At 42.6% G+C, this 26,469-nt stretch overlaps 12 non-coding genes across 12 annotated transcripts; 10 read left to right on the forward strand and 2 right to left on the reverse strand.

Moving 5' to 3' along the window:
• Positions 1 to 6,937: 6,937 nt before the first annotated feature.
• trnat-ugu (transfer RNA threonine (anticodon UGU)) lies at positions 6,938 to 7,011 on the forward strand. Its single transcript has one exon. It is a non-coding gene; the product is annotated as a tRNA-Thr (tRNA).
• Positions 7,012 to 7,810: 799 nt separating this feature from the next.
• On the forward strand, positions 7,811 to 7,884 carry trnat-agu (transfer RNA threonine (anticodon AGU)). The gene has a single exon. It is a non-coding gene; the product is annotated as a tRNA-Thr (tRNA).
• Positions 7,885 to 8,147: 263 nt separating this feature from the next.
• trnar-ucg (transfer RNA arginine (anticodon UCG)) lies at positions 8,148 to 8,220 on the reverse strand. Its single transcript has one exon. It is a non-coding gene; the product is annotated as a tRNA-Arg (tRNA).
• Positions 8,221 to 8,337: 117 nt separating this feature from the next.
• Positions 8,338 to 8,411, forward strand: trnam-cau (transfer RNA methionine (anticodon CAU)). Its single transcript has one exon. It is a non-coding gene; the product is annotated as a tRNA-Met (tRNA).
• A 235-nt stretch (positions 8,412 to 8,646) lies between these two features.
• On the forward strand, positions 8,647 to 8,720 carry trnat-agu (transfer RNA threonine (anticodon AGU)). Its single transcript has one exon. It is a non-coding gene; the product is annotated as a tRNA-Thr (tRNA).
• Positions 8,721 to 9,175: 455 nt separating this feature from the next.
• On the forward strand, positions 9,176 to 9,249 carry trnat-ugu (transfer RNA threonine (anticodon UGU)). The gene has a single exon. It is a non-coding gene; the product is annotated as a tRNA-Thr (tRNA).
• Positions 9,250 to 9,686: 437 nt separating this feature from the next.
• trnat-cgu (transfer RNA threonine (anticodon CGU)) lies at positions 9,687 to 9,760 on the forward strand. Its single transcript has one exon. It is a non-coding gene; the product is annotated as a tRNA-Thr (tRNA).
• Positions 9,761 to 10,522: 762 nt separating this feature from the next.
• Positions 10,523 to 10,596, forward strand: trnat-ugu (transfer RNA threonine (anticodon UGU)). The gene has a single exon. It is a non-coding gene; the product is annotated as a tRNA-Thr (tRNA).
• Positions 10,597 to 11,036: 440 nt separating this feature from the next.
• trnat-cgu (transfer RNA threonine (anticodon CGU)) lies at positions 11,037 to 11,110 on the forward strand. The gene has a single exon. It is a non-coding gene; the product is annotated as a tRNA-Thr (tRNA).
• Positions 11,111 to 11,876: 766 nt separating this feature from the next.
• On the forward strand, positions 11,877 to 11,950 carry trnat-ugu (transfer RNA threonine (anticodon UGU)). Its single transcript has one exon. It is a non-coding gene; the product is annotated as a tRNA-Thr (tRNA).
• A 264-nt stretch (positions 11,951 to 12,214) lies between these two features.
• Positions 12,215 to 12,287, reverse strand: trnar-ucg (transfer RNA arginine (anticodon UCG)). Its single transcript has one exon. It is a non-coding gene; the product is annotated as a tRNA-Arg (tRNA).
• Positions 12,288 to 12,403: 116 nt separating this feature from the next.
• Positions 12,404 to 12,477, forward strand: trnat-cgu (transfer RNA threonine (anticodon CGU)). The gene has a single exon. It is a non-coding gene; the product is annotated as a tRNA-Thr (tRNA).
• Positions 12,478 to 26,469: the final 13,992 nt, after the last annotated feature.

Here is a 26,469-nt window from a genome sequence, read left to right on the forward strand (position 1 = left end):
GGTTGAGGTTAGGATCACTCACCGGGACAACGAAGTCCGCAAAAAGCATGTAAACCCACCGTCTGTATGTGTGTGTGTGTGTGTGTGTGGATGTGTGTGTGTGGTGTGTGTGTGTGTGTGTGTGTGTGTGTGGTGGTGCACAGGGGGCTCCCGTCTGTAGGTCACTCCTTTCCCTCTGGACTCAGTGTATTGATTATAACTCGTGACCTTTGCATGTGCCATTTCTTCCATCGCCCTGTAACTGGCGTTCTCCTCTACGTGTGTGTGTCTATATATGTGTGTGTGTGCATGTGTGTGTGTGTGTGTGTGTGTGTGTGTGTGTGTGTGTGTGTGCATGTGTGTGTGCTGATCCACCCTGTACAAAGCACTGCTGTCAGGGGAGACGCTCCTGCTCTCAGAGTGTGTGACCATCCCCGGGGGTTTCTCATTGATTATATTACACATGATACATAAGATGCAGCTGAAGGTAAAGGACTGTACACAGACTGTGCTCTATTGTTTTAAAAAGGTACAGTCACAACTAGGCCTGAGTTACCGGTGCCTTAAAGACAGGTTGTTACAGGCCTTGGCCCTTTTGGTATTTGATAATCCTGTGCTCCTTTGCTTCTTATGCGTTTTGTGTGTATGCAAATCTGGTCTGTGAGTCCCAGACTTGGATTTGCGGGAGCTGAGACTGCTGGATGGAGTCTGGGCGTGTGATCGCAGGCACCTTCCCGCCCCTACCAATCCACGGAGGCCACCTGTGGGGGCGTGCACTACAAAAGGGACCTTCTTCCACCTCCTCAAGGTGGCTGGCCATTTGTTACAACCCGCCGTTTCTGTTCGGTTGTTTCATTCTGTTGTGTCTCATTTTGACACTTTGAGACACTTTGGTTATTCGTAGTACAACTTAGGTTCATTTTTTGTTGTTGTTGTTGTATTTAGTTAGGGCTCTATTGTTTGGTAATTCCTTTTTGTTTAAACCCCTTTATTTCACCATCATATTTGTTTGTTGTTGTTTTTTTTTCTTTCCTACACTGTAAATTAACAAATTCACAATTTTTATTGTTTCTTCCCTTCTTCCCTAGCAAAGGGAACGTAATACATTGTTTCGTCATAAAAATGTGAGAATTCTGTTCATAGACTTCAGTTCAGCATTCAGCACCATATCACCACAACAGCTCACCTGCAAACTCGACAAGCTGGTCTCCTCGTCCCTCTGCCTGCACCTTGCTGCTAGACTTCCTCAGCCAGAGACCACAAGTGGTATGTGTTGGCAACAGTATCTCAAGCACCATCACTCTGGGCACTGAGGCGCCCCAAGGCTGCGTGCTCAGTCCTCTGCTTCAGCACCACACCTGACAACCTACAGCACCGACAACCTACAGCACCGACAACTTACAGCACCGACAACCTACAGCACCGACAACCTACAGCACCGACAACCTACAGCACCGACAACACCGACAACTACAGCACCGCACAGCACGACAACCTACAGCACCGACAACTTACAGCACCGACAACCTACACACGACACCTACAGCACCGACAACCTACAGCACCGACAACACTACAGCACACGACAACCTTACAGCACCGACCACTTCCGACAACTACAGCAGCACCGAGCACCGACAACTTACAGCACCGACAACTTACAGCACCGACAACTTACAGCACCGACCACCTACAGCACCGACAACCTACAGCACTGACCACCGTGTGAAGTTCGCAGACGACACATCTCTGGTGAGTCTCATCACCGAGGGTGACGAGACTCACTGCAGGAAAGAGGTAGACATTCTGACCACGTGGTGCAGAGACAACAACCTCCAGCTGAACAAGACTTAGCAAGACTTAACAGATTTTTTTCAACTTCCAGAGAGGCCAACTCCCAACACCCACCACTGACCATCGACGGTGCTGCTGTGGCGAGAGTGAGCAGCACGAAATTCCTGGGGGTGCATATTAGAGCATGGAAAACCGACCAAAGTCCGACAGGTTCAGATAAATATTTAGAACTTATGTTCGGGCTTGGGTCGGACTCGGACACATCAGCACGTCAGCTGTTTTCTGTCTACAGTAAAACCACTCAATTTGAGACTCTTAAGTGTTCAAAAGATCAGAGCTCTGCACTTCTAGTTTAGATACAAGTCAAAACTTCAGATATGTGATTTTTAAAGGATAAAAGATTGGAGATCCACAGGAAGTAGAGTTACGATCACTAATCTGCAGCTTCACCTCGATCCATGCGCTGTGTGGATGTAAACAGACACACGTGAACTACTCGCTTTTTTACTTTTCAAACCAGATTCACAGCACTGTTTTGTGGATTGGGGTAATTATTTGCGAAGGACAGTTTCTATGGGTAATGTGGATGAGATGCTGCATTTTACATGTACCACTTTACGAGAGGTGAGGAATAAATACATATTTTGCTGTATCCTGAATTTGTGTTTTCTGTCTCTGGGTCAGTTAGGCCACACAGACACTGTCATTATTAGGCCTATGAAAACTGCCTGATTTTAATTATGTCGGGTTTGGTTGGGTTTGGACACAAATATCTTAATGCCTATCAGGCTCGAGTCAGATTCGATCACTGCTTTGTCAGACGCCGACCGGCTCGGACAGAAAAAATCAGCCCGATCCACCCTGTAGTGCACATCAGTGAGGACCTCTCCTGGACCAACACTGCATCACTGGTGAAGAAAGTCCAGCAGCGCTTCTACTTCCTCCACCATCAGGACATAACCTTATAAAACGTTAAATCGAAAACGCTGTGAATCTGCAAGTGCACTGTTAGCATGCTCATTGTTAACTACCAAAACTCTGCTCTGGTGTCTGAAAGTTGTGAAACGTGCTCATGAACTCATCTTGAATCATGAATAATTAGGATGGTCAGAATGTGCTAAGAAAGTGAAGAACAACTTTTGATCAATAAAACATAAAATACAAGAACGACAGGTTTATTTTTATACTGTGAAATATCCCAGTGCATCTTGAAACTTCTTCTAACCTGTAACCTTTTCATCACAGTAACGAGCGCCCGAATGCGATGCTCCGTCAGGCCTGAGTGAGCAGAGGGGCAGAGGAGCTTTTATCTGAGAAGGCTTCCATCTTCACGTCGTGGGGTTATGGGGCTCCGGTGATGAACGGCCTGGTCTCCTCAAGACGTTCATCCGTGTGAGATATGATCCAATACGGAGCTCCACAGGTCAATAACAGATGCGCGAGGTGGTTATCTGCGGAGCACTGGATCATCTCACAGCCGTGGATCATCTGAGTGGATCATCTCGCAGCGAACGAGGGCCGGAGATTTAAAGGTCCTATTTTACACAGAATGGACTATTGAGAGCTTTAAGTCACGTGGGAATGTTGTTGCCTCCTCAAACTCCAGACCTGGAGCGGGGTTTTGTTTCAGAAGAACTCAGCCTAAATCCGCAGAGTTTTTGTGGAGAAACAAATCACAGTGAAAATCAAAGTCCCCCGTAGTGTGTGGAGGTATTTAGCAGATATCAACAAGTCTTCCCTCCCTTTTTGCTTCATGCTAAGTCACTCCCCCTTCAGAGCGCTATGACATGATCTGTGGAGACATCAGCTCGATTTCAGCCCTTCCTCTCTCCTCCCTCTCTTTACTCTCACTCCTCTCTCTCCCTCTTTCTCTCTCTTTCACTGTCTCCTTTCTGTACCTCTTTCTCTCTCTCTTTCCTTTCTCTTTCACTCTTTCACTTTCTCCTTTCTTTCCCCTTTTTCTCTCTTTTTCACTTTCTCTTTCTTTCCCCTTTTTCTCTCTCTTTTACTGTCTCGTTTCTCTCCCTCTTTCTTTCCTTTCTCTCCCTCTTTCTCTTTCACTGTCTCATTTCTCTCCCTCCCTCTTTCTCTCTCTCCTTTCTCTCCCTCTTTCTCTTTCACTCTCTCCTTTCTGTCCTTTCTCACTCTCTCCCTTCTCTCCCGCTTTCTCTTTTTCTCCTTTCTCTCCCTCTTTCTCACTGTCTCATCTCTCTCCTCATTTCTCTTTCTCACTCTCCCTCTTTCTCTCTCTCCTTTCTCTCCCTCTTTTTGTCTCTTTCTCTCTCTCCTTTCTCTCCCAATTTCTCTCTCACCCTCTCCTTTCTCTGTCTCTTTCACTCTCTCCTTTCTCCCTCTTTCTCCCTCTCTCCCGCTTTCTCTTTCTCTCCTTTCTCTCCCTCTTTCTCACAGTCTCCTCTCGCTCCCCATTTCTTTTTCTCACTCTCTCCTTTCTCACCCTCTCCTTTCTCTCCCTCTTTTTCACTCTCTTCTCTTTCTCACTCTTTCCTTTCTCTTCCTCTTTCACTCACTCTCTTTCTCTTCCTTTTTCTTTCTCTCCTCACTCTCAGTTTTTTTCTTTCTCACTCTCTCCTCTCTCGCGCTCTTACTCACTCTCTCATCTCTCTCTCCTTTTTTCCCTCTCCCACTCTCACCTTTCTCTCTCTCCTCTTTTCTGTCTTCAGCTCCTCTCTCCATCTCTTTCCCCTCTCTCCTTTCTCTCCTCCCTCCACCTCTCTGTTTTGTTTTGCTCGCCATCTCTCTCTCTCTCCATCTCTCTCCTCTCTCCATCTCTCTTTCTCTCCTCTCTCTGTCTCTCTCTTTTATGTGTTGAGTAATTGGAATGTGTCCTGCCACCTGAGACTCCACTCCTCCACTCTGATAGAAGAGAGAGAGGGAACACAGAGAGAGATGACAGGGAGAGAGGGAGAGGAGAGGAGGAAGAAGGAAAGAAGAGATGAAGAGGAGAGTACAGATGGGGAAATGAGGAGAGAGAGAAAACTACTATAGAGGCTTTGCAGAGTCATGTGACCCCTATAGTAACTGTACCTACGCCGCCATGACAGCAGTCACACTATGTCATTGACTTGAGCAGCATCGGAGAAACATGGGCAGGTGTTGTTGTGTATTTGGTTGTTCTAGACCAGGCATGTCCAAACTACGGCCCGGGGGCCAAATGCGGCCCTCAGACAATTTTTTCTAGGCCCTCAGGCTTCCAGGTGAATTGGACCAAATTAACTTGCATCAATTAAAATTTTACTTTTTACTGCAAGTTTTTTGAAAATCTACTTTGATAAAGCCAATTTTTCATATTTAGTTTGTGGTTTTAAGGATCTTAGCATGAATAAAGTCTGATGACTCATTCTAATGTGTTAAACTTGCACATATTTCAATTATTCACTGTATTGAGCTCCAGTCTACGGCCCTCGATCGGTCCTCTGCTTCATCTGTGTTTAGACATGTGGCCCTTGATGAAAAAAGTTTGGACACCCCTGGTCTAGACGCTCTGAAAGAGATAAAACAAATCTTTTCTTCACTGTTCCTCTGGAAATTACTCATCAGGATCAAACAAGGGAATTATGGCTACAAAAAATAAACCGTGAAGAGATTTTCAATGTTACCATCAAGACACCTGAAGTTTCATCAAGGTATTTGCTATTTAAATTGTTTCATAGTTTATTTAATGAAAGAAGCACATTTACTGAACTAAATGTCATTAATTTATCCAGGAAAGCCCGCACTAGTTTACGATTCAACGAACCCACACTGGGCTCCTGTGATCAACATGACGCACGAGTCAAAGAGTCTGTGAGCCGAACCTCGAAAGAATCGGCCATGAAAAGATCCTTACAAACGATAGAGAGATCCACTCACAAAAAGCGATTCATTCTAGAAGACAAAGTTGTGGATAAGCAAGACAATAAAGAAAACATGGTCCTACGACGAGTGACATGTTTATATGTGCGCTGGAAGATCCAGTTTCTACTGCCACTCACACTGCAAATGTTTTCTTTTTACATTTTAGTTCAGTAAATGTGCTTCTCTCATTAAATAAACTTTTTAAATAGCAAATACCTTGATGAAAGTGACGTGAGTGTGTCTTGATGGTACCACAGGAAATCTCTTTGCGGTTTATGTTCTCTAACCATAATTCCGTTTTTTTCTGATAATTCCCTTGTTTGATCCTGATGAGTCATTTCCAGAGGAACAGTGAAGAAACGAATCGTTTTCAGAGCGTCTAGATCAGGGCTGCTCAGACTTTTTCAGTATGTGAGCTACTTTTAAAATGATCGTGTCTGAAAGATCTACCACCTAATCCAAAAATGTTATACACATATTTATTTGTAAATGTATTATGAATTCTTACATGTACAACACATTTTGAGGTATCTTGCATAACGTCATGAGATAATACTGCACAACACAATTCAACTTTTTACATGCTCGTATTGACTTGAATCAGAGGTGCCCACACTTTTTCAGCATGCGAGCTACTTATAAAATCTCCAAGTCAAAAATGATCAACTGACTACAAAGTCAAGTAAACTGTACTGGACTTAAGAGAACTTCCAATAGCACTTTACAGAAAACTGAAAAAAGTGAAGACAGTGATTATTATTTTTAAACCTGTTTTTTCAAGTTCTTAACTGGAGTTACATGGTTCGTACGAGTTTTACAGCAGGATTTAGCCTCTGCACATTTACCAAACCAAACCCAGATGTATTTGTGCACGTTTATTAGGCAAACTTTAGCCACATGTCGCAGTAGGTCTGCTCTGTGCTGTTGGCTCCTCTGTGCCAACACTCTAACATACATTTAGATCAGTTTTTGCTTCGCGTTTTGTCTTGTCCTTCTAATCTGCGCATTGTGGAAGGAGCCTGGAAAGAGCGACAGCGTGAGAAGGCGAGGAGCAGTGCGCTGACGTGAGCAGATGGACAGGTAGGATGTTTTTAAAAAAGTTTAACCTGCCCCGTGATACACGCTGGTACACGAGGACTCACACTGTTGTGGACAAGCCGCTCGCAGGCTATGGTGACACGCGCCGCATGCTCCCGCACCCCGGTACAAGTTTATTGCCAACAGCAACGACCGTAATATGATCGCACTTGTTGAGTGTCAGACCTCGAGTGAGAGACAAGACCGAGTCCAAACGTGATCTGAAAGTGTAGGTGCTGTGGCTTGACTGGTCAAAGCACCTGTCTTGTAAACAGGAGATCCTGGGTTCAAATCCCAGCAGTGCCTTTCGACCTTCTGTTATCATCTGTGAACATTCTAAAATTGAGATTGTACTGAGTGCCTTCCCACATTTGGGTCTCTTACGTAAACATTTCAAAACCAAGAATACACTGACAAAGCAGCTTGAGCACTCAACTCACGGTCCGCAGTCAAGTGCCTTATAGGTTAGACCACACAGTCATGGATGTCTCTTACTTCCTGACTTGTGAAGGAACAGGATCGTCTTTGTCATTCACAAAACGCAAATGCCGAAATTATACCGTTCTTTCATGATTAGTTCAGATAATGTAGCCTGTCTAGTAAACAGGAGATCATGGGTTCAAATCCCAGCAGTGCCTTTCCACATTCTGTTGTTGTCTGTGAACGTTCTTAAATTGAGGTTGCATTAAGCACCATCAAGGGATTCAAACGCTTAGTCTTCTGATCCCAAGTCTGACAGCATATCGATGCCTAATCTTGAAATGATTCAAATCCTCACTCTTGTGAACTCAAGTTCATAAAAGCTGGTCAATGCGCTTTTTGACTTAACAGGACATCCTGGGTTCAAGTCAGTGCCTTTCCGCAAGTGGGTCTCTTACGTAAACATTTCAAAACCAAGAATACACTGAGAAAAACAGCTTGAGCACTCAATCTCATGGTCTTCAGTCACACGCCTTATACGTTAGACCACACAGTCATGGGTGTCTTTTATTTCCTAACTTGTGAAGGAGCAGGATCATTTGTCAGAATGTTGTTCACAATACGCCAAGTGCCCAAATTTTACTAAATTTTATTTTTTTCTTTCATGGTTGTTTTAGAAAACGTAGGCGCTGTGGCTTAGCTGGTCAAAGCACCTGTCTAGTAAACAGGAGATCCTGGGTTCAAATCCCAGCAGTGCCTTTCAACCTTCTATTATCATCTGTGAACATTCTAAAATTGAGATTGTACTGAGAGCCATCAAGGGAGTTCAATCTTCTGATTTCAAGTCAGACCACATGTTGATGCCTAATCACGAGATGATTCCAATCATCCCTCCTGTCAATTGAAGTCCATATAAGCTGATCATTGTGCTTCTTGCCTCCACAGGACATCCTGGGTTCAAATCCCAGCAGTGCCTTTTCACATTCTGTTCTGTAAATATTCAAAAGCCAAGCACTATCACGTAACCACGAAGGGACTTGAACCCTCAATCTTCTGATCCGAAGTCAGACGCCTTATCCATTAGGCCACGTGGTCATGTATATAGTTTGTTTTCTAGATTGTGAAGGAGCAGGATAACTTATCTGACTGTTTTTTTAGAAATGCCAAGTGCCCAGATTTTAGCTTCCTTTCATGGTCACGTCTGAAAGTGTAGGCGCTGTGGCTTAGCTGGTCAAAGTGCCTATCTCATAAACAGGAGATCCTGGGTTCAAATCCCAGCTGTGCCTTCCCACATTTGTCTCTCTTACGTAAACATTTCAAAACCAAGAATACACTGACAAAGCAGCTTGAGCACTCAACTCACGGTCTGCAGTCATATAACCTTATAGGTTAGACCACACAGTCATGGGTGTCTCTTATTTCCTAACTTGTGAAGGAGTGGGATCATTTGTCTGATTGTCATTCACAAAACGCCAAGTGCCGAAATTTTACCGTTCTTTCATGGTTTGTTTAGAAAATGTAGGCGCTGTGGCTTAGCTGGTTAAAGCACCTGTCTAGTAAACAGGATGTCCTGGGTTCAAGTCCCAGCAGTGCTTTTCCACCTCCTGTTGTTGTTTGTGAACATTCTTAAATTGAGGTTGCATTAAGCACCATCAAGGGATTCAAACGCTTAGTCTTCTGATCCAAAGTCTGACAGCATATCGATGCCTGATCATGAAATGATTCAAATCCTCACTCTTGTGAACTGAAGTTCATAAAAGCTGGTCAATGCGCTTTTTGACTTAACAGGACATCCTGGGTTCAAGTCAGTGCCTTTCCGCAAGTGGGTCTCTTACGTAAACATTTCAAAACCAAGAATACACTGAGAAAAACAGCTTGAGCACTCAATCGCATGGTCTTCAGTCACACGCCTTATACGTTAGACCACACAGTCATGGGTGTCTTTTATTTCCTAACTTGTGAAAGAGCAGGATCATTTGTCAGAATGTTATTCACAATACGCCAAGTGCCCAAATTTTACCTTTCTTTCATGGTTGTTTCAGAAAATGTAGGCGCTGTGGCTTAGCTGGTCAAAGCACCTGTCTTGTAAACAGGAGATCCTGGGTTCAAATCCCAGCAGTGCCTTTCAACCTTCTATTACCATCTGTGAACATTCTAAAATTGAGATTGTACTGAGAGCCATCAAGGGAGTTAAATCTTCTGATCTCAAGTCAGACAACATGTTGATGCTTAATCACGAGATGATTCCAATCGTCGCTCTTGTCTACTGAAGTCCATATAAGCTGATCATTGTGCTTCTTGCCTCCACAGGACATCCTGGGTTCAAATCCCAGCAGTGCCTTTTCACATTCTGTTCTGTAAATATTCAAAAGCCAAGCACTATCAAGTAACCACGAAGGGACTTGAACCCTCAGTCAGACGCCTTATCCATTAGGCCACGTGGTCATGTATGGAGTTTGTTTTCTAGATTGTGAAGGAGCAGGATAACTTATCTGACTTTTCTTTAGATATGCCAAGTGCCCAGATTTTAGCTTCCTTTCATGGTCACATCTGAAAATGTAGGCGCTGTGGCTTAGCTGGTCAAAGTGCCTGTCTCGTAAACAGGAGATCCTGGGTTCAAATCCCAGCAGTGCCTTCCCACATTTGTCTCTCTTACGGAAACATTTCAAAACCAAGAATACACTGACAAAGCAGCTTGAGCACTCAACTCACGGTCTGCAGTCATGTAACCTTATAGGTTAGACCACACAGTCATGGGTGTCTCTTATTTCCTAACTTGTGAAGGAGTGGGATCATTTGTCTGATTGTCATTCACAAAACGCCAAGTGCCGAAATTTTACCTTTCTTTCATGGTTTGTTTAGAAAATGTAGGCGCTGTGGCTTAGCTGGTTAAAGCACCTGTCTAGTAAACAGGATGTCCTAGGTTCAAGTCCCAGCAGTGCTTTTCCACCTCCTGTTGTTGTTTGTGAACATTCTTAAATTGAGGTTGCATTAAGCACCATCAAGGGATTCAAACGCTTAGTCTTCTGATCCCAAGTCTGACAGCATATCGATGCCTAATCATGAAATGATTCAAATCCTCACTCTTGTGAACTGAAGTTCATAAAAGCTGGTCAATGCGCTTTTTGACTTAACAGGACATCCTGGTTCAAGTCAGTGCCTTCCGCAAGTGGGTCTTTTACGTAAACATTTCAAAAACCAAGAATACACTGAGAAAAACAGCTTGAGCACTCAATCGCATGGTCTTCAGTCACACGCCTTATACGTTAGACCACACAGTCATGGGTGTCTTTTATTTCCTAACTTGTGAAGGAGCAGGATCATTTGTCAGAATGTTGTTCACAATACGCCAAGTGCCCAAATTTTACCTTTCTTTCATGGTTGTTTAGAAAACGTAGGCGCTGTGGCTTAGCTGGTCAAAGCACCTGTCTTGTAAACAGGAGATCCTGGGTTCAAATCCCAGCAGTGCCTTTCAACCTTCTATTACCATCTGTGAACATTCTAAAATTGAGATTGTACTGAGAGCCATCAAGGGAGTTAAATCTTCTGATCTCAAGTCAGACAACATGTTGATGCCTTAATCACGAGATGATTCCAATCGTCCGCTCTTGTCAACTGAAGTCCATATAAGCTGATCATTGTGCTTCTTGCCTCCACAGGACATCCTGGGTTCAAATCCCAGCAGTGCCTTTTCACATTCTGTTCTGTAAATATTTCAAAAGCCAAGCACTATCAAGTAACCACGAAGGGACTTGAACCCTCAGTCAGACGCCTTATCCATTAGGCCACGTGGTCATGTATGGAGTTTGTTTTCTAGATTGTGAAGGAGCAGGATAACTTATCTGACTTTTCTTTAGATATGCCAAGTGCCCAGATTTTAGCTTCCTTTCATGGTCACATCTGAAAATGTAGGCGCTGTGGCTTAGCTGGTCAAAGTGCCTGTCTCGTAAACAGGAGATCCTGGGTTCAAATCCCAGCAGTGCCTTCCCACATTTGTCTCTCTCTTACGGAAACATTTCAAAACCAAGAATACACTGACAAAGCAGCTTGAGCACTCAACTCACGGTCTGCAGTCATGTAACCTTATAGGTTAGACCACACAGTCATGGGTGTCTCTTATTTCCTAACTTGTGAAGGAGTGGGATCATTTGTCTGATTGTCATTCACAAAACGCCAAGTGCCGAAATTTTACCTTTCTTTCATGGTTTGTTTAGAAAATGTAGGCGCTGTGGCTTAGCTGGTTAAAGCAACTGTCTAGTAAACAGGACGTCCTGGGTTCAAGTCCCAGCAGTGCTTTTCCACCTCCTGTTGTTGTTTGTGAACGTTCTTAAATTGAGGTTGCATTAAGCACCATCAAGGGATTCAAACGCTCAGTCTTCTGATCCCAAGTCTGACAGCATATCGATGCCTGATCATGAAATGATTCAAATCCTCACTCTTGTGAACTGAAGTTCATAAAAGCTGGTCAATGCGCTCTTTGACTTAACAGGACATCCTGGGTTCAAGTCAGTGCCTTTCCGCAAGTGGGTCTTTTACGTAAACATTTCAAAACCAAGAATACACTGAGAAAAACAGCTTGAGCACTCAATCGCATGGTCTTCAGTCACACGCCTTATACGTTAGACCACACAGTCATGGGTGTCTTTTATTTCCTAACTTGTGAAGGAGCAGGATCATTTGTCAGAATGTTGTTCACAATACGCCAAGTGCCCATATTTTACCTTTCTTTCATGGTTGGTTTAGAAAATGTAGGCGCTGTGGCTTAGCTGGTCAAAGCACCTGTCTTGTAAACAGGAGATCCTGGGTTCAAATCCCAGCAGTGCCTTTCGACCTTCTATTATCATCTGTGAACATTCTAAAATTGAGATTGTACTGAGAGCCATCAAGGGAGTTAAATCTTCTGATCTCAAGTCACACTGCATATTGATGCCTAATCACGAGATGATTCCAATCGTCCCTCCTGTCAACTGAAGTCCATATAAGCTGATCATTGTGCTTCTTGCCTCCACAGGACATCCTGGGTTCAAATCCCAGCAGTGCCTTTTCACATTCTGTTCTGTAAATATTCAAAAGCCAAGCACTAATCAAGTAACCACGAAGGGACTTGAACCCTCAATCTTCTGATCCGAAGTCAGACGCCTTATCCATTAGGCCACGTGGTCATGTATGGAGTTTGTTTTCTAGATTGTGAAGGAGCAGGATAACTTATCTGACTTTTCTTTAGAAATGCCAAGTGCCCAGATTTTAGCTTCCTTTCATGGTCACATCTGAAAGTGTAGGCGCTGTGGCTTAGCTGGTCAAAGTGCCTGTCTCGTAAACAGGAGATCCTGGGTTCAAATCCCAGCAGTGCCTTTCCACATTTGGGTCTCTTACGTAAACATTTCAAAACCAAGAATACACTGAGAAAAGCAGCTTGAGCACTCAATCTCATGGTCCGCAGTCAAGTGCATTATAGGTTAAGCCACACAGTCATGGCTGTCTTTTATTTTCTAACTTGTGAAGGAGCAGGATCGTTTGTCTTAATGTCATTCACAAAACGCCAAGTGCCCAAATTTTCCCTTTCTTTCATGGTTAGTTTAAAAAATGAAACGGCGATCTACCCACACGACCTTGGCGATCGACTGGTAGATCGCGATCGACGTATTGAGCACCGCTGATCTAGAACAACCAAATACACTACAAAACCTGCCCATGTTTCTCCGATGCTGCTGAAGTCAATGACATAGTGTGCCCGGTGTCATGGCGGCGTAGGTACAGTTACTATAGGGGTCACGTGACGGTGCAAAGCCTCTATAGAGAGAGAGGGGACATATGTGCAGAGGTGAAAAGAGAGGGAGTAGATGAGAGAGAGAGAGAGGTGGAAAGACGAGAGAGTATAGGGGAGAGTGTGAAGAGAAAGAGAGGAGAATGTGAAGAGAGGTGAGTAGAGGAGAGAGAGATAGTAAAGACAAAAGTGGAAAGAGAGAGAAGAGGAGAGGGAGTGGAAAGAAAAGAGAGGACAGGGGTGAAAAAGAGGGGAGAGAGCAGCGATGAAAAAAGAAAGAACAGAGGAGAGAGATGGCAGTGAGAGAGAGAGGACTGAAGTGAAAAGTGACAGAGAAGAGGAAAGAGTGGGGAGGTGAAAAAGAGAGAATAGATGGGAGAGGACAGAGGTGAAAAGAGAGGGAGGAGAGATGAGAAAGAGAGTAGGTGGGTAGAGGTGAAGAGAGAGAGTAAAAGAGACAGCGGAGGAGAGAGGGTGAGAGGACAGAGGTGCAAAAGAGAAGGAGAGGAGAGAGAGGGAGAGAATTGAGGTGAAAAAAGAGAGGGAGCAAAGGAGACAGGAGGAGAGAGGGGGAGGACAGAGGTGAAAAAAGAGAAGGAGGAGAGGAGACCAAAAAGGAAAGAGAGGGAGAGGACAGAGGTGAAAAAAGAGAGAGTAGAGGAGAGAGGAGAGAGAGAGAGAGGTGAAAAAGAGAAGGAGTAGAGGAGACAAAGGAGGAGAGAGAGAGAGAGGAGAGAGGTGAAAAAAGAGAGGGAGCAGAGGAGACAGAGAGAGAGAACAGAGGTGAAAAAAGACAAGAGAGTAGAGGAGACAGAGGAGGAGAGAGAGAGAAGAGACAGTGAAAAAAGATGGAGTAAAGGAAAGAGAGAAAGAGGACAGATATGAAAAAAGAGAAGGAGTAGAGGAGACAGAGAGGACAGAGGTGAAAAAAGAGAGAGAGTAGAGGAGACAGAGGAGGAGGAGAGAGAGAGAAGAGACAGGTGAAAAAGATGGAGTAAAGGAAAGAGAGGGAGAGGATAGAGGTGAAAAAAGAGAGAGAGTAGAGGAGACAGAGAGAGGGAGGGAGAGAGACAGAGGTGAAAAAAAAGAGAGGAGTAGAGGAGACAGAGAGAGGAGACAGAAGAGGAGACAGAGGGAGGAGTAGAGGTGAAAAAAAGAGAGGGAGTAGAGGAGACAGAGGAGGAGACAGAGGGAGGGGATAGAGGTGAAAAAAGAGAGGGAGTAGAGGAGAGAGAGGGAGGAGGAGATGAGATTGCTGGACACACAATCAGCAGATAAGTGGGCCAGAGCGGAGTGAGAGCGACTCAGGGAAGTGGGACATTTCACCTCTGTGACTGTGACTTCAGACTCAAACGCTGACTCATGATACACACACAGGTACTACACACCGCAAATACCACATACTACTGCACTGAAATACTTTTGTCCAGTTTGGAAGTAACACGCCGAGTCCAATGAACCACTTGAGTTTGTCTGGTTTGTGTGCAGGACGTGGACAGTAGACGTGGACTGAGGGAGTGAGACGTCCCCCACACCCTGAGCTCCAACACACCATACGTCTGTACAAAACAGCTCTACACATAATGAATGTAAGAGAACTTTCACACCACTAGTCCGAGCCTGCCCTCCCATGATGCATTTGGAGTAGTTGGTTTGGACCTAATGTCTATGGTTTGGACCGAGTTTGCGTTCTCACCAGAGGGACTGCACCAGAGTTTGGCATTTGGTGCAGAGTCAAGCAGATCGAGACCACCGCTTTTGTTGACAGAGTTTAAGAAAGCGAACGTCTCCATCTTGTGGAACTTGTTGATGGGAATAAGAAAAAAGATTGCAGATGTGGGCAGGAGCAGAACTGAAAGTTACAATTCTTTGTGGGCGCGGCAGAAGTGGGACTGCACAATGTGGGTGCGGGCGGGAGTGGGACTGAAAATTCTGTTCCACGCAGACCTCTAATACCAACCCCAACTCTAAAGGCCAATTTACAATCCAGCGTCAAATCTCTCTGTGTCACGACACAGAGAGTCTGCGTCGACGCGTACCCCTTACACAGAGCCTTTGCTTCGACCGAAGTGCACCTCCATAATTTTCAAACTACACATCGAAATGACGCAGACAGCAGGGGAAGTGACGCAAGACAATAAGAGCTGTGATTGGTCCTCCCTACCTCTGCACTACATACATTTCTTGTTCTCCACTTTCCTTTCTTTTAATATACATTGAGAAATAATGTGTTTAATGCAGCTTTGAGCATATGTGTTTACGTTTTACAGAAACAAAACTTCAAACCACATGGCTAACTTGCATAAACTAAGTGCTCAAAAAACAGATCACTGCTTGTGCCCTGACGCGGTCAGTTTCTATCGGACTTAAAAAGGACACGACTCGGTGGAATATGAGTGTTCTTTCTGTGACAGAGGGGTGTTCTGCTGATGGTGAGCCTAGCCCCCTAGTGTTTTGATGGTGAATTACTTTGCGGTGCACAGACCTTGACGCAGATCCATGAATCAAAAACGATGACAAATCGACGGAGGCAGTGCGTGTTGAGTCAACGCAGAACTATACTTCACCCTTAATATCTCCGTTTTCATCATTTCCCCCTGACACACAGCTCTGAGCACACTGGGTATGATTCTAAACAGCACATACGTCTGCACTCTTCATTTTACTGCTGCTCACATTTACTTCTGTGGGTTTAATCACAGTCGGCCAGTGAGCCCAGTGTCGAGAACTACACCGGAAGTTGTCGTCACATGTTTCCAAACGTCTTCCTGGTGTGTGATGTAACATGAATAGAGCCTTTTATATACGTCCAGTCTGTGATGCACGTTGTAATGACAATAAAGAATCGATTCATTCACCTTGTGTTGAAGTCAGTGTGGTAGAATATAAGTCAGACTAAGCCCACTCCTCGGTTTAGACTTCCAGCAGACATTAGCATAAGCAGCCTGTCTCCGAGTAAATCCAGCGTGCGGTGTGCAGAGGGTGAGGGTCACGCTCTGAAAACCCCCCGCTCATTTACATGTCCTGTCAGCCGGACCCCAGAGCTTCTGAAGGAGCCAACTCACAACACACATTTAAGAGTTTAGTGTCCCCGAAGTGACGAGGGGCTGCAGGAGATTGGAGGAGGCGTCTGGGGAGAGGGAGGTCTGAAATATTAGTCTGTGTGCCTTACCTGAGTCATTCTTCTTCACTGTGATGTTATAAAATGTTTGATTAAAGTGGTTACTTTTAAAGCAGACATTGTGCTTGTGTCTCTTGTGTAGTTAAAATCTATGACAACCTTGCATCATTATGTTAGAACTGATACATTTTATATCATAGTTTTGATTGTCCACTGACTTCTGCCTCACAGCAAAGACTGGGCCCTCCCCTGGGAGCTGCACATCACACTAGTGAGTCATGGATTTTTTCATTTGTACCAATATGATTACACAACTCTGCTGAATTTCACCTGTATCACAGATGAAGAAACTTAAACTGTAGAACGAAGTAAGAACATCACAGTGGGCGTGTACCAGTCGAGGTGAAAATGGGGGGATCGTCAAAAGGACGTCTTGAAAATAAGCAAATAAAGATTACACAAACATGAACAAGTCGTTCCAAATACAGCTTGAAGAGATCTGTAGATTAACACCTTTTTTTTTTTTTTCCAAATGAAAACAGGGATTTATATAAAGTTTGTGCATGATATATAGGCCCCATTTACACATAAAGGGGTATTTTTTAAAAACAGAGACATTTCCCTTCGTTTGTTCCCATCTTTTACACACAAACGGCAAATTGGCCTCTGAAAATGAATCTTTCTAAAGACTCCAGCTAGAGTGGAGATTCTGGAAAACACTTGCATGTAAAGTGAGATAAACAGAGTTTTAGGAGCTGACACTCCAAAAGTGCGACCAATGTTTCCCTTGTGCTCTCATGATGATGATGATGAAACATTCAGAGCAACAGTCACATGTGTTCATGTGTTTCATTTGCACACAGCTGATGTTTCATATCCATGACCAGAGACCAATGAACTCGGAGGTCAGACATTTTGTCAATTCTTTAACAGATCTGTGGAGAGGCGAGCCCGCTCACTAATGCACATTTTTCAAGGTATTTGTGAGTAAAACTCACAACTGTAATGAAATCAATGCTACAGGTTTGAATCTAATCCAGGTGCCGCCCAGAGGCTCGGTGTAGATAGGACGACACTCAGTGGTGTATTTATGAAGATTGATATAAACTAAATATTTTTTGAAAAAGATGCTGTGGGCATGATGTTATTTTGGAAAAAGGAGGGAGGGAAATATTTGTTTCTCAACATACCCGGCTCTGTGTAAACGTAGCCATAATATGATATATCTTGTGTTTAAGACTTCACTCATTAATTCTGCCAAAATCTGAAAATCTGCAATGTTTTTCAGTCCCTTGTAATACATACACACATATATATATATATATATATATATATATATATATATATATATATATATATATATATATATATATATATATATATTCTTTTCCCCCTCTTAAGAAGGGCCATGCATGTTCGTGATTGGCTTATCCACTTGTGAAGTGTTGAAGTGTTTTCTGGATCACAGACAATCTTTGGCAGATGAATCTAAATAATGAATAACAGTTTTTTACTGCTTAGATTATTTGCTGATTATTTGACCTGGGTCAGTCCTACAAGACTCCAGAGTTAGTCCATGGATAGTGACGCTCTAGGAGGGTCTTGATTTTTGAGAGAAGGTTCTGGGTTGGACTCCTGGGTCTTTCAGTGTGGAGTTTACATGTTCTCCCTGTGTCTGGGTTAACACAGCCTTAACCTTAAAAAAAGTCTTGGATTTACGTTGGTTAGTCCTGGTTTTGGTAGAGTGACAATTTACCCCAGGGTTGTTCTAGTAGAGCTTTGATTTAGTCCAGGTTCAGTCCATGAATCACAGCTGAAGAACTGCACTAGTTAGCTCAGACTGCAGATTAGAATAGAAAGAGTATTAGCAGAGGAAAGCGAAGGCGAGAACTGCATTTATTTCCAGTGCTTCAAATTTTCTATTCTAAATCGACCAAATGATGTAATTTCATTTCATAATTCAGGTTAGGTAATGCTGAAAATACCTGCAAACTCCAAACACATTCATCTGTCTGGATGTGTAGACCGGATTATGTAAGTGTAATCCTGTCACTCCAGGCTTTTCTCATGTCACACACGCAGCTTTATTTTGATCTGAATATTTTACACAGAACATTTGGACAGAACAATACACAGATATTTGTGTATGTTCATTTTATATATTCACAATTTTCATATTTGTTACTTTTACACTTTTACTTTTAGTCCCTCATGTTTTAACTTTTACACGTACAAAAATAAGCTTGTTTTCATTTCTTAAAATCTTTTCTCTTCACCTGCTTGACTCCATGTACGTTTATGTTTTTCCACCTAATGTTCAACAAGATTGTGTTTAATTTAACCATCTCCATGCAGACAAACAGGCCACATTACAATGCCAAGTTACAGGTCAGATCTGTGGAGTTCACAGTAATAATGGATGATTTAACTGTAGTTTTGAGAAATAAAAACTTGTAATTGAATAAATACAAGATATATTTGTTTAATGCCGTACTGTGGGACATCCCTGGCAAAGCAATAACATCTCCATGAGGCAAGAAATCAGAAAAGAGATCAGAAAAGTTGCGCAGTGCACCTTTAATGACAATAATCTGCTCCTCAACACCAGCAAAACCAAGGAACTCATTATGGATTTAAGGAAGGAGAAGGGAGACACACACAATCCCATCAACACCAAGGGCTGCTGAACGTGTTTCCAGCTTCAAGTTCCTGGGGACTCACTTCTCTGAGAACCTGACATGGACAGTTAACACCTCCAGCCTGGTTAAGAAGGACCATCAGAGGCTCTTCTTCCTGAGGACACTGAAGAAGACCCACCTGTCCGCTGACATCCTGGGTAACTTCTACCACTATGTGACTGAGAGCATCTTAACTCTACTTGGAACAACCCATAAATATATTAGCATGTATGGATTGTAGTGGCCCCCACCTATCACAGCCTCTGTTTACATGTGAAAAACCGAGCCATTTGTAATGGTCGTCAAATCACGTCTTTCAGTGATACAGCGAAGGTGTCAAAAGACGTCATTAAGGAACCAAGGGAGGGTCGTCAAATGTCGTCTTCATGGGGGAAAGAGTTAACCAACTGTGTCACAAGTCTGGTATCTGGTATGGAAACTGCTCTGTTGCCGACCACAAAGCACTGCAGAGGAAGGTGAAAACTGCCCAATGCCAAATCACGGATTTCAGTAATTTATCCTCCACATATATCTCAGTTTAACATTGACTCACAAAAACTATATTTACACCATGATCTTGCTTTGGCACACCACTGGCAAACCACTGTCTAAATTGTGGCATATTGATGTTTAACAGGTGTCTGCTGGCCTTCATAGTCTCACCACTTGATTTATAAACCTCCTCCTCCAGAAGCACAGTCAAAAGGGGCTTGAACACTCAAAGATCACACAATGTTTCCTTTTTGAAATCATACTGGACCTGTATTATTAATGTTAAATAAACATCTCCTGCTTAAGACGTCCAGTTGGTCTCCAGTCTTTTACCTCCACCCTTTCTTAGACAAGCTGAAAACTTCGACAACAACAGGGACTTCACTACCTGCTACTGAGGACGTCCAGAAGAAGCGATGCCTGCGGCGGGCTCACAGCATCCTGAAGGACCCCTCACATCCCAACCAGAAACTTTTCCAAATCCTCCCCTCCAGAAGACGCTTCAGAAGCCTTCGGACGAAAACCAGCAGGTTCAGGAACACTTTCTTCCCCACAGCTGTTTCCTTACTGTCCTCTATCCCCCGCTGAACGCCCATGTCCCCTGTCCAATCCCTCCATCCAAACTACATGTATATAATCAACCAGTGCTGTTTATCTCTGCACATCATGCTTACATGTTCATATTACATCAGATACATCACTTTATGTTTATTTGTTTATTTATTTATTTACAGCGCATCAGTTCATACAGTATATATCTTTTGCTCATTCATATATTTCTATAGCACCCTGTATATTTGTTCATAGTAAATGTATATTAAACTGTGACGTAGGTTGACCGTGAGCGGCTTGGGGTTCAGTGAGTAAGGTTAAAAAAATCCAGACACAGACAGGTAGTTGTGGTCCACGGTTTACTTTTTGTTTTTCAATGATTACAACAACAACAAAAAATAGTGCAGGGTGCAAAATGGAGGCAGGCAGCAGTTTCCTCTCCAGCAGCAGAACCCAGACTGATGTTTGGAGGCGCCTTTTATGCTGGTTCTTCTGATTGGATAAAACTACTATGCTAAAATAGGGATGATAAAAATGATCATTAGCTTCCATTCCTTCCATCTGCATCCAACAGATCAGTGTGTGGATGCAAAACAACTTTCTCCAGCTAAACTCTGACAAGACTGAAGTCATAGTGTTTGGTCCACAGAAACAAAGGGACAGTGTCAGCATCACCTCCAGTCTCTCTCTCTAAAACCTTCAAATCAGGCAAGAAATCTAGGGGTAATAATGGACTCAGACTTGAACTTTAACAGCCACATCAAATCAATAACATCTGCAGCCTTTTACCATCTAAAAAACATAGCAAAAATCAAAGGTTTACTGTCTAAATCAGACTTGGAGAAACTTATCCATGCGTTTGTCTCCAGTAGGTTAGATACTGTAATGGTCTGCTCACTGGTCTCTCCAAACGAGCTGTGAGACGCTGCAGAACATCCAGAACGCTGCAGCTCGGGTCCTGACTCGAACTAGGAAGTACGAGCACATAAGTCCTGGTCTCAGGTCTCTGCACTGGCTCCTGTGCCTCAGAGACTAGATTTAAAGCAGCTCTGCTTGTACAAGTGTCTCCATGACCGAGCACCACCAAAGTCCATCTGTGACATGTTAGTGTCATATGAACCATCTCACACTCTGAGGAGCTCAGGGACCGACCTCCTGCTGGTGCCCAGAGTCACGACTAAACAAGGGGAGTCAGAGTTTCAGGTTCATGCAGCTAAAACCTGGAACAGTCTGAACATGTGAGACAGACTCTTCTGTGACGCTGTTTAAATCCAGGCTCAAAACATTTCTGTTTAACTGTGCAAATAACTGAAAGGTTTTCATTCCGCACTCTTCTCTCCAATTTATGTCTCTCTTTTTTAATTTTAATCTTCATGATTATTTATGTTTTGATTTGTTTTTTATTATGATTTTAATGTATTTCTTATTCTGTAAAGCACTTTGAATTACTTTGTGTACGAATTGTGCTGTACAAATAAACTTGCCTTGCCTTGCCATTAGCTTAAAATCATAACCTAAACCTCCATCAAACAACCCAAATCCAGTTAACTATTAAAATCACCAACTATATACATAAAAACCCTAAAATCATTACACCAATTAAATTTTAAAACCCATAAACCAATAAAACACCAAACCTAAAACCCCTGTACAAAATAATACACGTGGTCCAGCCCGGAACCTTACAAGAGGGAACTTGTTTCCAGGGGACTCTTTTAGCACCTGGACAGAAGATAAAAAAGGGAGGTAAGTAAAAGCAGAAGCCACACCATTCATTAAAACACATTAAAATACACTAACACTCACATCAACACTTAAAACATTTCAAAAACAGATATTGCATCATATATTGCACTATTTCAATTTAAAATGTATTTGGTAATTGTCTCCTTTTCCTCCAGGGACCAGCAGCTTCCAATTAAAGTGCTACTGTGCCTCAGGATTAAAAGTGGTAAAAGGAAAGACAATAAATAATTTTTAAAACCAATTGTGTGCAATTTTTTTTTGTCATGTGCAAATATGTTGAAAGTGCTGTGTGCTATGAAAGTGCAGTGTTTTAAAGTGTCCTAGTGAAGGCTGAAGGTGCTTAGTGTAGTTCTGGATTCCCACCTGTTCATTCTACTGTATTTATTTGTATATATTCACTACAATGTACACTGTAAAGCTCTATTCACACAGGACAAGTACAACCTGGGGACGTCCGGTCATTTGCAAAATACTGCCCCACCTCTGTGTTACGTACTGCGCCTTTCCACGGAATAAACAAAGTCCATAAATTAATCAATTTCACTGACTTTGACTGAGATTGAAAGAGAAAAGGACATGGAAAGAAAAGAAAGAGATCGAAAAGGAGCAATTACAACAACAAACACTGAGATGCAGATGTAGTGTTATCACCGGACTGTGTCTGTGTTTGGTGAAATATAGTGGGTCATTTGTGGCGGAATTTTTACTTCACAAATTACAGACATGGCGCATTTGCTTGAGATAAAGATCTCAGGCATCCTCCAAAACTATTACAAATCACCAAAGGTCCACAGGTCACACTAATCCTGTACGAATAGGGATTAATATACTGTCTATTGTCTATAGTGTATATACAGTGTTGGGAAGGTGACTTTTAAAATGTAATCCCCTACAGATTACAGATTACAGACCCCAAAATGTAGTTTGTAACGTAATCCATTAAATTACTTAAAGTGAGTAACGTAATCTGAATACTTTGGATTACTTGATTTGCTGTAGAGAAGCAAAAGACAAGGAAATCTTCACATAAGAAGTTTTGTCTGCTAAAAGAAAATAAAAAGCCCAGACTTTATTTTACCGTATAAAAAAATATTATTGATAGAAGAGGAGGAGACACAGTCCACGCGGCATGGTTTAGTCCTGTTAAATCCTGTTTTAGTCCTGGTTTAGTCCTGTTAAATCCTGTTTTAGTCCTGGTTTAGTCCTGTTTTAGTCCTGTTTTAGTCCTGGTTTTAGTCCTGGTTTTAGTCCTGTTTTAGTCCTGGTTTAGTCCTGTTTTAGTCCTGGTTTAGTCCTCCTGGTTTAGTCCTGTTTTAGTCCTGTTTAGTCCTGGTTTAGTCCTGGTTTAGTCTTGGTTTAGTCCTGGTTTAGTCCTGGTTTAGTGTCCGGCAATGAGTGGAATTACTGAAAAAAAAAAAAAAATAAAAAATCAGGTCTAAAGCAGGACTAAAACAGGACTAAACCAGGTCTAAACCAGGATTTAACAGGACTAAATTTAGCAGCTCTAATTTAGCAGATTTATGTGAAGATATCCTAATCTTTGCTTCTCCAGAGCAAATAAAGTAATCCAAAGTATTCAGATTACGTTACTCACTTTAAGGAATTTAATGGATTACGTTACAAACTACATTCTGGGGTCTGTAATCTGTAATCTGTAAGGGAATACATTTTAAAAGTAACCTTCCCAACACTGTGGATGGGTGAGTGGTTTTGTTTGTTTGTTCGTTCACGGTGACTCTGGGCTTTGTTCAGTTGTGGCGTGTAGGGAGGGTGCTGTCTGGGACCAACGGATTGTCGGTGTGTTCACAGTGACTCAGTTGTTCAGTTGTGTCTAGAAGTGGCACATTGCACTCACTTTCCGTTCTGTTCTCGTCGGCGTGTCTGTGGGTGTTTTTGTGCTGTCGGTCGCTGTCTGCTCTGTGTGTGTTTGTGTGTTCTGTGGGTGCTGCGGCTTTGTAGTTTAATGAAGTCGTGCTGGGACACCCGAGTGGATTCATGTTTAGGGTGCTCTGGATTGTGGGGCGTGCGGTCGTTTTTTGATGGGATTAGAGGCTTAAGAGCGTGTTTAATAGCCCGGAAAATACGGTAACTTTTCTGGTGGAGGGTCCATCAAATGCTTTTCTCCATGGAGATGTTATTACTTTGTCTGGAATGTTTCACAATATGGCATTAAACCTTTCTATGTTCATGGAGACCAAACAAGACCAAGTTACAGGTCAGAAGTAGAGTTGTTTAATGTCATACTGTGGAACATTCCCGACAGAACCAAAAAGTTACACAATGTACCTTTAAAGTGTACTGTTTATTCACTGCTACACTGCAAAAAGCAATATCTACTTGGTTACACCCTTATCATCAGAAGCCCCACTAGTCAGAAAGTCCAGGCCCTATAGTCAGAAGGCCACTAGTACTAGTCAGAAGTCCTGTAGTCAGAAGGCCACTAGCTAGAAAATCATTCCCTCTTCTATTGGTTTGTCAGCAACATTTCTCTTGAACAACTGAATGTATATTTGATGAAAGCAACAGGGAATAATTCCTGGATATCAGGGAAGAATTAGTAAACTGAGTTTACAGCTCACAAGCTGAGCTAAAAATGCCTTACAGTTGGCCCTTTTCAATACGACCAGGCGGGATACCCAGAACAGGAGCATTTTTATGACACGCCTAAATAGTACATATACTTTGAGCTGAGCTAAAAATATCAAGCCTCTTATTTTCAATTGTTAGCAAAATTGGAAGTTGTATAAAAATTAATGTCTTTATGAACTTTGAGTGAAATTTGGAAAATACCTACAAGATCTTGGGTATACTGAAAACACTACCTGAACATAGAGTTTCTGATGACTAGAGGGTCTTCTGACTAAGGGTCTTCTGACTAGAGGGTCTTTCTGGTCTAGAGCAGTCCAAACTTTCCCTGAGGCCAAATACAGAAAAATGAACCAAGGGCCGGGCCGTACTAGAGAACTGACTATGTATAATTTACTGTGTAATTGTAACACCTTCGTGAAGAAATGGGAGCAGTGATGCTCTTTGGACTGAAAATGGCGATATTCAGGAGAAAATTTGGTGGTTGAACACGAAGACTTCACAGAAGCTATCAATTCTGTTTCAGTCTTTTTTGTTCTGATTTAATAGAGAAAATGTTTGTTCTTGAGCCAAACAGGCTCATCATTCTTTTTGCATGGCGTCTCATCAGAGGAAACTTGACATTATCCAAACTCTGATAGAAGTCAGGGAGGGAGAGAAGCTGATGCTGACTTTTCAGACAATCATCACAGCATTTCAATCAATTCTGACTGCAAACTCTCTTTTCTATCCACCAGGAAGGGGGTAGAGAAGAGCTTGATTTGTTTTCAATTATAGAAAAACTTGGCGCTGTTGAATTCTATCATAAGAGATGCAATCACAGACATGTTTGTCATTATTTAGTAGTAAGGTCCGCGTTTGAAAAGCAGCTTTGATTTCAGCCAGTGTAGTGAGTGCGCAGTGTTAAACTCCTAGTGCGTCTCAAACAGGCGGGGCTTTACACAGAAGGCTTTTCGTAGTTGTGGACAGCTGCTCTTTGCCTTGTAGGTTTTGTTTAGTGTATTCATGATGCAATGCGAGATTTGCCAGCCAAAGTCACTCAGTCACAGGGCCCTTCATTAAAAACTGGTCGATTCTGAAGCCGCCAGCGCACATTAGTGGTAAGTTCCCCGTATTCAGAATCACATCGGCTCTTGAAATTCTTAGTCTCTAGCTCGAATTATGTTGTTTTAAACAGTCCATCAATACCCAGCTGGAAAGTTCTGTTGCCTATTTAAGTTCAATTGCCTCTGACACGGCTTCAAAAATATCTTTACCCGTGTTGTGCTTTTTAGGCTCATCATGTCAAGCAACTCCTCCGTACAGCAAAAGTTATCATCTACTCCCCCAAAAAATGAACAGCTGAGCGGTGTCTGTGCGTTGCTCTCACAATGCTATTGAGTAAAAATCAAAGCGCACGCTTTGTCTCTCATTGAAGTTTCACGTTAGCTGCCAAGTCCTCGATTCTCTGTACCACCGTATTCCTGGATAAGCTCACGTTATTGAAATCCTGCACTTTTTCTGACACATTGTTTCTGTGACTTTGATGAGGCACTGCTTTATGAATCACCATCTGAGAATGGTTTGCCGTGCTGGGCTATAAGTTAGCGACATACTTGCTGTTGTAGCATTTTCCTGCATTTTGTTAGCGCGGAAAAAAAAGCTGTTGTTCTTGTAACTAGATTTGCTTGACTTTCTGGTCGTTTCAGTGTATGATGTGCTCTAGTCTCATAGTGGTGTCGGATCTTTCATCACAAAATATCTTCTTACAAATCAAACAGAACACTTTCCATTTACTTTGAAGAAATAATCATTTCTGAAATCTCCTCACTCACTTGCTATTTTGGTTTCTTCGTACTGTCTGCCTATTTGCGGTGAAGTAGTTTTTTTTGGCGGCGACAGAGACCTGTTTCCGTGGCTGGCTCCATCTAGTGTTCAAACTTGTACTGCAAGAGAGTTCTAAAGTTGTTTGGCTCCACCAAGTGTTGAAACTGAGAAGTGGAGCTCCGAGAGCGCAAACTTTGCAAACCATATGTATTATATTATATTTTCAAAACTTGCCCGCGGGCCAATAAAAACTGACTGCGGGCAGTTGGCCGCGGGCCTAGTTTGGACACCCCTGACTGAGGGTTCTGATGATAAGGCTGATCCCAGTTTAGGTTAAGAACATTTGAGTAGATTCAACTTGACAAGTCAAATGATCTTCCAATGGCACAAGTGTGGTTTCCTTAATTCAAGCAACATTACATTTTGTTTCTTATTTTAAGTGCAAAAAGTTGTTGTTTTTCTTAAGTGCAGCAAGATGCATTTTCATATTTTAACTCCAAAAAGTCTTGTTCCATTGGCACATCATTTTACTTGTCAAGTGAAATTCGCTCAAATCCTGATCAACTTTCTTAATTCAAGTCATCTTAACTTCACTAGAT

This window comes from Boleophthalmus pectinirostris, unplaced genomic scaffold (genome assembly GCF_026225935.1).
Source record: "Boleophthalmus pectinirostris isolate CB_2022bp ecotype Guang Dong unplaced genomic scaffold, ASM2622593v1 HiC_scaffold_14, whole genome shotgun sequence".
In the NCBI taxonomy this organism is placed as follows: domain Eukaryota; kingdom Metazoa; phylum Chordata; class Actinopteri; order Gobiiformes; family Gobiidae; genus Boleophthalmus; species Boleophthalmus pectinirostris.